At 43.5% G+C, this 10,287-nt stretch overlaps 1 pseudogene; it reads right to left on the reverse strand.

The window, feature by feature from the left end:
* Window positions 1-5,051: 5,051 nt before the first annotated feature.
* On the reverse strand, window positions 5,052-6,566 carry LOC125340513 (annotated as a pseudogene).
* Window positions 6,567-10,287: the final 3,721 nt, after the last annotated feature.

The following is a 10,287-nucleotide window of genomic DNA, read 5'->3' on the forward strand; positions in this document are numbered from 1 at the left end:
TCTAAGTCACAAGAGGGTAGAACTATCTTTCTGGAAAATGAAGGTTCCAGTTCTCAAGCAAAAAGGCAAAGAGACTTATAGAAATAATCACAGTAGGGTCATGTACCCCCATCCTTTCCCACCCCTGGCTGTCAGGGAGGGGGCCCTGCTAGTTACCTCTCCACTTTCCCTTTCCCGGTCTCTTTTGTACACTATGGAACAGGAACATGGCCCTGATGTAGATGCTATGGGCTGCTCCCCCCAGCCCTGGGCCCCTACTTGATGGCCAGGACTACTCACTCAGCTTTGCTTCAGGTTGCATATCACCAAGGCTGAAACAGAAGAGAAGGCCTGATTCCTTGTAGATGAAATGTATCCACCTACCTTGACTCCTCTTTGTTCTGAAATGGTAATAGCATGCAGTGACTGAGTTATGACACTCAAGAGACACCTTCATATTTTTCTTGGAAACAAAGAGACCATATATGAATAAATGAGCTCAGTATGGCTCATAGAGGGCGGGGGTGGGGAGAGAGTGAAAGCAGATATGTGGGTCATACAGCAAAGGCCATCTGAGTTACTCAATGGTAAAAACGAAGGAGGGAGGCTAGGGCTGGGGATATGGCCTAGTGGCAAGAGTGCCTGCCTCATATACATGAGGCCCTGGGTTCGATTCCCCAGCACCACATATACAGAAAATGGCCAGAAGTGGCGCTGTGCCTCAACTGGCAGAGTGCTAGCCTTGAGCAAAAAGAAGCCAGGGGCAGTGCTCAGGCCCTGAGTCCAAGGCCCAGGACTGGCCAAAAAAAAAAAAAAAAAAAAAAAAGAAGGAGGGAGGCTAAGGTGGCTTGGTGGTAGAGTGCTTGCTTAGCATACATGAAGCCCTGGGTTCAATTCCTCAGTACCACATAAACAGAAAAGGCTGGAAGTGGCCACTGTGGCTCAAGACAGAGTGCTAGCCTTGAGCAAAAAGAAGCCAAGGACAGTGTTCAGGCAGGCCCTGAGCCCAGGACTGGCAAAAAAAACAAAACAAAAAACCCCAAAACGACCAAAAAAAACAAACAAAAACAACTAAGGATGCATTTCTAATCCCCAAGCTCATGTGACTAAAGTCTTAGCACATTCCCAAACAGTTGAAGAGGGAGAAATGAGATTTTCCTCCTCAGGGTATGGGGACTGAGAATTTCCTGTGTCTAATACTATTGCACTGGCTTTTCCAAGTCAAGTGGTCTGGCTAGGGGCAAATGAAGGGATGAGGAAAGGACAAAAAGGTCTTGGAGCCAGCTCTCCACACTGGGCTTCTGCCTGAAAGAACTGAGAGGATCTCTCCTCATTGGGGAGGGGTGTGTGTGTGTGTGTGTGTGTGTGTGTGTGTGTGTGTGTGTGTACGCGCTCGCGTCATTGGCCGCTTGCCCAAAGGCTGAGGCTCACAGCTTAGCTCCCATGTTGCCCAGGAGTCTGCATCTGGAGGTGGGAAAGAGAACAGGATCAGAAGTCAGGAGAGCTCACTCTTTCTTCAGCAGTGTTGGATAGTCTGCAGTTGCAGTAAAACCCTCAACCGAGACAGATGAGCAGACGTGTGTGTGCGTGTGTGTGTGCGTGTGTGTGTGTGTGTGTGAATGTAAAAGAAGGCAATGCATGTGGAATGAAATTCTGTTGACTGTCAATGCTCTTCAAATGGTAATTATTACAGACATGGGCAAATAAACCGTCTGGCTGACTTTACTTCAAACTTAGAATCACAGGCAAGGGGGAATTTTTTTTTTTTTAATCTCTTAAGAGGTTGATGGGGTCGTTGAAAATTGGCTATCCTGGGGTTTGAACTCAGACCCCTACACTTACTAGGCAGGTATTCTTGAGCCACTTGCCACCCCTTCCCCTGCTTTTTTTTTTTTTTTTTTTTGCCAGTCCTAGAGCTTGAACTCAGGGCTTGGGCACTATCCCTGAGCTTCTTTTGCTTAAGGCTAGCACTCTACCACTTGAGCCACCACTCTACTTCCAGCTTTTTCTGTGTATGTGGTACTGAGGAACTGAATCCAGGGCTTCATGCATGCTAGCTAGGCAAGCACTCTACCACTGAGCCACCTTCCCAGTCCTCACCACCCCTTTTTATCATTGGTTATTTTCAAGATTGGAACTTGCATTATTACCTGGCTGGTTTGTACTGAGCTCTTCCTGTCTGTGCTTCCCTGAGTTGTTGGAATGAAGGTGTGTATCACGGTGTCCAGCCTTTGTGCTTTCTCCATAGCTTGGACGACACTACCTTTCCCAGACATTGGTTGGGATGTGAGTCCCACGAGCTTCCCCCTCACCCTCCCAGGCTGGCAGTGAACTGAGATGCTCCAATATCAGCCTCTCAAATAGCTAGGAAGCTTGAGCCATGGCACCTAGTAATAATAAAAGGTTGTTTAGGGTTTTAACTTTTTTTTTTATTAGTTTACATTATACAGAAGAGTGAAAAGTTTTTAGCAGAGCTTCTTATCCTTTCTGGTGATGCCAGGCTTTTCATAGTGCTTTCAGGGTACAGAACCCCACAGGGGCAGCTCTAGGAAGGCCCGATCTTCACATTTGGTGACCATGAGCCTCCATCTTTGGTTCTGTTCTGTGGTCATTGTCATTTCAGTCACTCACACTACTATAGAACCCCAAGTTTCTTCTTTCGCATAGGATTTTAAGTTTTGATTATTCATTTATAAAAGAACAAGTCCACACATAGGACCATTTGGTTTAACTCTGACAATTTTCAGATGAGGACCTGAGACCCACGCAGAAGAGGAACTGTTTTTTTGTGTAACACACACTTAATCCCCAGGGGTGACACCTACTCCTGTGTCTTTTTTTTTTTTTTTTTTTTGCCAGTCCTGGGGCTTGGACTCAGGGCCTGAGCACTGTCCCTGGCTTCTTTTTGCTCAAGGCTAGCACTCTGCCACTTGAGCCACAGCACTGCTTCTGGCCATTTTCTGTATATGTGGTGCTGGGGAATTGAACACAGGGCTTCATGTATACAAGGCAGGTACTCTTGCCACTAGCCAGCTCCCCTCCTGTGTCCTTTTACTTACAGAGGAACAAGAGTCACAAATTCTACATATCCATAGAAGGAGAACATTGATGGTAAAGATGCTAGGAAATGGGGGACCTCTGAGTATGTGTGTGCACGTATGTGTGCATGTGTGCCCTGGTAATAGGGCTTGAACTCTCACATAACTTTTTCCACTCACAGCTGGCACTCTACCACTTGAGCCAGAGCTCTACTTCTACCTTCTTGCTGATTCACTGGAAAAAGAGTCTCGAAGACTTTCCTGCCCAGGCTGGCTTTGAATCACAATCTTGAGATCTCAACCTCCTGAGTAGGATTATGGACATGAGGCACCAGTGCCCAGCTGAACTGTTTTATGTATTCAGAGAGTAACTGTAATTAAGGAGGAGGATGGAATGGAATGGACCATTTTATTTATTTTTTTTGGGGGGGTGTAAAAATTTAATTTCATATTTTGAATTCATATCATGTACATTAAGTATTATATAAACTTGTTCCTTTAGGGTATTCAGTATTTGGCTTAGTCAGATTTATTGGAGAAATACACAACTTAGCTGTTTTTTTTTTGTTTTGTTTTGTTTTTTTTTTGGCTAGTCCTAGGCCGTGAACTCAGGGCCTGAGCACTGTCCCTGGCTCCTTTTTTGCTCAAGGCTAGCACTCTGCCACTTGAGCCACAGCGCCACTTCTGGCCATTTTCTGTATATGTGGAGCTGAGGAATCAAACCCAGGGCCTCATGTATACGAGGCAAGCACTCTTGCCACTAGGCCATATCCCCAGCCCAACTTAGCTGTTTTATTTCCTCGAAGTATCAAATTAGCCAGGCACTGGTGGGTCACACCTGTTATCCTAACTACTTGGGAAGCTAAGATCTGAGCATGGAGGTTCAAAGCCAGCCTAGGCAAAAGTCAGTGACATTCTCATCTCTAAGCATCAAAATAAGAACAACAACAACAATAACAAAAAAAAAAAACCCAACCAAACAAAAAAACCAGAAATAGAGTTGTGGCTCAAGTGGTAGAGTGCTAGACTTGAGTAAAAGAAGCTCAGGGGCAGCACCCAGACCTTGAGTTCAATCCCCAAGACTGGCACACACACACAAAATTAAGGTATCAAATTAGAAAATGGGACATTAACTTGTAAATTGTTCCACATTCTTCTGACTTGCTTAGGGGTAACTGTAGCATTTACATTTACTCCTAAGATTGGCCAAAAAAAAAATTGTGATTGTGCAAGGATTTTCATCTTTTACATAAATAGCCTCTTACCCCAACACCTCCTTGTTAGACTTAGTATTGATGAAAAATAAATCTGAAATCACTAGCACCAAACACTGTAACCAGGTGAAAGCCAAAATTAATCTTTGGGTTTAAAGGTGGGGTGGGAGGATACTGCATCTTTTAGCTCTCAAAAATAGGAAGTGTTTAGCAGCTTAACACTTCAGCTATAATACAGAATGTATTACACTTGAATTTACTTTGAAATATAGCATACAACCAAATCAATTTTGAATAGACTGGCATGTTAGCACTAGGGCAAACTAAAAATACAGGGACCTTTAAAATGAGGCCATAGCATAAAAAAAAACAAAACAAAAAATGTCCATGGTCTTACACTCTGTAAATTCATACTAAAAATAGCCTTGTAGGATACAAGCCAAGAAAACTTTACATATACTACAGACTTATTACATGTGTTTACATGGCTCTTTCTTCCCTCAGTACTTAAAACTTTCACATACAACTCCCTTTTAGGCAAGCTTTGTCAGGGTATATGCGAGGCCAGATGACTGTCAGACTCGCTTGAACAGTGCTGTCATACAAAAATGTTCCTCAAAACTACTAAGGGGCTAGGGAGCCAATGGCTCACACCTGTAATTCTAGCTACTCAGGATGTTAAGAATTCTGCAATCACAACTCAAAGCCTGCCCAGGCAGGAAAACCTGTGAGTATCTCCAGCCCCCCCCCCCCCAAAAAAAAAAAAAAACCAGAAGTGGAGCTGTGGCTCCAGTGGTAAGAGCACTAGCTTTGAGCAAAAGAGCTCAGGGAAAGCACCCAGGTCCTGAGTTCAAGCCCCAGGGCTGGCAATAATAATTAGAAAACTATTGAATGATCTTTAGTACTATTTCTGTAAAAAAGTTTTGGTACATCTATTGGCAGATATTTATCTACTACATTTAAGAAATCAGACCACTGGGGTCTACTTTGCCTCATTTTAATAAGACCCAAGCACCAGTTACATATTTGCTACTGTACAATTCAGTAAAATGCTGTTACTATTAAGGAAAATTCACATTTTCTTCTGGCAGTGCATTAAGCTATTCACGTTACTGGTTTAGGTGTTCCTAGGACATTAAACTTTCAAATATCAGCCTCGTTTTCAATCTTTGTACATTTTTACAAGTAAACTTGACCTACAAACCTTAAATTGCTCTCCCAACAGAAAAGATTAATTCCTTTAACACTCCTCCCAAATCTAGCCTTCAGTGGTGTCACTTTAAAAAGTTACTCATTTGAGAACACGCTCAAGTACAATCATTTAGTTATTTGAAGTTGCACTGGTACTATTACACAGTGAACACAGTACTAAAAACAGGATATAGTTTGTATTTTTTACATTATTGGTAGTTTTGCACAAATAGATTCATTCTCTAATGAAATTTGAGACCGGTCAAGCACCGTTTATAACGGTGGCTAAAATTAAACATTAGTACCTAATCTTTTTTTTTTTTTGCGGAAATTTCTTTCTAAAGTTCCTTATATTCACAAACTGTTAGTGCTTTTTTTTTATTTAAAAATTTTTTGCCAGTCCTGGGGCTCAGGATTCAGGGCCTGAACACTGTCCCTGAGTTTCTTTTTGCTCAAGGCTAGCACCCCACATCTTTTGTGCAATTCTTTTCTTTTCTTTCTTTTTTTTTTTTTTTTTTGCCAGTCCTGGGCCTTGAACTCAGGGCTTGCGCACTGTCCCTGGCTTCTTTTTGCTCAAGGCTAGCACTCTGCCACTTGAGCCAGAGTGCTACTTCAGGCTGTTTTCTATATATGTGGTGCTGGGGAATCGAACCTAAGGCTTCATTTATACAAGGCAAGCACTCTTGCCGCTAGGCCATATTCCCAGCCCCCAGTACCTAATCTTATACCTGTACTTTAAGTAAGGTTTTCAGCTGAAAGGTCACTGTTTCCTTATCTGAAGGATTCAATGACACAGGAACGCAGTGGCTGGGTGGTTTGGGGAGAACACTTGGAGATGGTGGCTCACTGAATTTGGCTCCAGCATAGTTCTGATTAGCTTGAGACTTAAAAAAAAAAAAAGCATGCTAGGACTTGAGGCATTCCAATTTGTATTATTTGGGAAGTTTTGGGTCTTCCCCCCATTTTTCATGGCTTGCCATGCAGCTGCTGGTCAGTTATAACCATGTCCTCTTTCTTTTTTTGTATGAACAGTCTTCATCTGGGAATTCTGACCCCTGGTCTTCTGTCTATTAAGCTGTGGCTGTTTCTTACTAACATTTCTAGATTGAGGGTCTGAAATGTTAAACCTTTCTCCACCACCCATCTTCAGCTTCTTCCTTTTTTTTTTTTTGCCAGTCCTGAGCCTTGAACTCAGGGTCTGAGCACTGTCCTGGCTTCTTTTTGTTCAAGGCTAGCACTCTACCACTTGAGCCACAGTGCCACTTCTGGCTTTTTCTATATATGTGGTGCTGGGGAATCGAACCCAGGGCTTCATGTATACGAGGCAAGCACGCTTGCCACTAGGCCATATCCCCAGCCCCATCTTCAGCTTCTGTGTCACCTTCCAGTCCGCTTTTCCACCTGTACTCTGCCCAGGATAATAGGAGTTGCTTTCTCCTGGATCCTTTCCTTTGTCTCAAAACTGAAGTTTTCATGGGCCAATCTGCCGAGTTCAGCCGAAGAGCTGAGGCCAACATCTGAGTCTCCTCAGCACACAAGCTGGAGGGGAAGTCCTGGCAACTTTGAGCTCCTGTGGCTGCCTTCCAATGTCGAGGCCCCCTCCCTTTCCTGGGGAGATGAGGCATGGATGAAGTAAACCTATGTGCACCAACAAGCTAAGTCTTGGTGACTTCGAGCTCCTGTGGCTGCCTTCCAATGTCGGGGCCCCCTCCCTTTCCTGGGGAGACGAGGCATGGATGAAGTGAACCTATGTGCAGCAACAAGCTAGCTGAGGACAGCATACACCTCCAACCCGACCCCTCTGGCCTCTACCTACAAAATCTGGAATGGACCATTTCAATTGGACCCAGGTTTCTAGAATATACTTGGAATCCATTTCTTTTGGTTGATGCTCCCCTAGAACTTTCACTGTCAGAAACTCATTGGTAAAACCTGAGTTTGAGAACTGTCCATGCCCAGGCTTGGTGGTGTCAGGTCCTAGGAATCATTAGCTCCAAGTTTTCTTTTTCTTTTCCTTTCTTTCTTTCTTTTTTTCTTTTTTCCCCCTGTAAGTCATGGGGCGTGAACTCTGGGTCTGGGTGCTGTCCCTGAGCTCTTCAGCTCAAGACTAGTGCTTTAACCACTTTGAGCCACAACACCACTTCTGGTTTGCTGGTGGTTTATTGGAGATAAGCATCTCTTGGACTTTCCTGCCCATGCTGGCTTTGAACCAGGATCCTCAGAGCTCAGCCTTCTGAGTAGCTAGGATTACAGGCATGAGCCACTGGTGCCCGGCCAAGTTTTCTCCAAGTTTTCTATCTTTGAGCAGACACTTGAAATGGATATTTACTCCACAAAGATGCAGAGGTGTCCATTATGTGCTATATGGGAGACATTAAAGATGGTTCAAAACATGACTTCTACCTTCAAGGAGCTCACAGACTAATGGAATTTTTTTAATCTGTACCAAATGGAGTCCACACTTGAAAACTTCTTTCCCAAGGCATTTTATAGACCCCAGAGCTCTAGAGGGTACTTCCTAGCTTGACATCCGGAATCATCCCTTACCTTCTGAGAGGATGCAATAGTAAAGCATTTAAGACAATACAGAAAGTACTGTTTTCCTTTTTTATTTTTTTTTGCCAGTCTTGGGTCTTGAACTCAGGGCCTGACCACTGTCCTTGGCTTCCTTTTGCTCAAGGCTAGCACTCTGCCACTTGAGCCACAGCGCCACTTCTGGCCATTTTCTACATATGTGGTACTGGGGAACTGAACCCAGGGCTTCATGTATATGAGGCAAGCACTCTTGCCACTAGGCCATATTCCCATGGCCTTTTTTTTTTTTTTTTTTTTTAAGAACTCTACACAAGCCCCCATGGCTATGTGTAACAGTCTTCAGGGCCTACTAAACATAGTCTTAGCACAAGTGCCTTATAACTCCAGCACTCAAAAGGGAAAGGGAGACATTGGAGAATATCCAGAGTAGTACTTGATGTGGAGAAAGCACTGAATCGGATCTTAAAAAGAAAGAGTAAAGGGAAGCTGAGGTCATCTGTTAAGGGGATAATCAATCCTTCACAAGCAGATCAACCACCCCTTGACTTAGCAGTTCACTTGCTATTATAAAATCAAAGAATTAATAGCTTAACCAACAGACATTTACTTCTCACAGTTCTGGAGGCTGGAAGTCTGAGGTCAGGAGCCAACAGGGCAGACCGTGGGGAGGAACCTCTTTCTCATTGTAAACTTTCTTTTTAGCGTCACATGGTAGAGAGACAGCTAGCGTTCTCTGGGGTCTCTTCTTACAGGGGTTCAAACCCTCATGGCCTAATTACTTACTAAAGGCCCCATTTTCCAGATACCACTGGGAGTGAAATTTTAATATTTGGATTAAAGGAGAATGGAGCATAAAAGCATTCAATCAATAATATTTCCCAAGCCCTTTAGCCCTCGAGACTATTCACTCTTCTCTTTCTGTACTGAAGCATCGCCCAGAGCAGTGTTGAAGATAGGAAGCAATAATAGGGCTCAAATTATTTAGCCAGCATTAGTAGGTAGTGTACTCTAGCACTAGTAGATGTCATACATCAGCAACAGTACATCGATAACAATAGGTGCTATACATCATCTTCAGTAAATGTCATACATTATTAGCACCAGTAGGTACTGTACAGCAAGCAACTGATTACCTGTGCACCCATTATCTTATCATGTTTAGGATACCCCAAAAGGCCTGTGTGGTTAGTGCCATCATTGTTGTATGGTGCCTGGGCCTGTCAAAACATGGGAGATAATGTGATTTTCTCAGGTTATTAACCTTTAAAACATCAACTAGAACCCAGGTCTCCTAAGTGTGGGTTTTTATCTTCACCATGCCACAGCCTCTAAGATATTAGGGTCTGAATATGTTCCCTTTTTCATCACTACAGCCAACCACAGTTTCCTGTGACATGTGGGTCATACTAGGGGGGAATGTGAGGAAAAATGATTCAACCACCAATAGTGGCATGTGGATAGATATTCACAAGATGAAAATGCCCATTGGGAACTCAATCCTAGCTTCTCCGGACCCAGATCTCCTTGGAGTATAATTCAAGCAAGTGCTTACCAGCACTTTAAAACAATCAGAATGTACAGAAAGTCACCATGAGACAAAACAAAACAAAGGGAGGGAAAGGCAGGGGCCATTTCCCAGGACATGTTCCTCCTATCTACTCTCTAATTGAACAGTGAACTTCTGAGTCCTGACTGTTGCAAGCACTTTATTTTGAGCAGAGATACTTGTACTACAGAGGTCATTAGATACTAGTTCTTAACCCTGGTGTGTCTATCTCCTCCATGTCTCTAATTTCTAGGCACAGACAGCAGGCAGGGAATCAATCTGATTTACAAGTGCTACAAAGAGGAGGCAAGGACATTGGCAACCTGGCATGAAACTGGGGTGAAAGTGAGACTAGCTTAATCACACCTCACAGGATGCTCCTCTTTTGAGGCACTATTTCCAAAAGGAGGTAACTGCAAGCTTATCCCTGGGGACCAGCAAATATATGGAAGCCTGTGGAAATTCAGGGCTTAAGTAGCACCTTCTGGTACCAATTTGCACCCAACAAGCATCTTTATAATTTGGCTTGTATGTACCCCTCGAGTAGGTCTTTCATGCTATTATAATGCTCTGCTCCAGATGTGACTAATACTTTAATTTTTGCTATTCTCAACTAGTCATGAGCTAGTTCTTCAAGAATATCAGAGTAAACCCACAATAATTATAGTCTTCTGAAAAAAGACAGGGAGATTCTTGGGTTCATCATCCTCCACTAAGTAAGCAGGGTCCCTTGAGCAGCCCCAGATCCAGTTGATTTTTCTATGTACTATGTTTTGAATGCCTT

The sequence above is a fragment of the Perognathus longimembris genome, chromosome 23 (genome assembly GCF_023159225.1).
Source record: "Perognathus longimembris pacificus isolate PPM17 chromosome 23, ASM2315922v1, whole genome shotgun sequence".
Taxonomy (NCBI): Eukaryota; Metazoa; Chordata; class Mammalia; order Rodentia; family Heteromyidae; genus Perognathus; species Perognathus longimembris.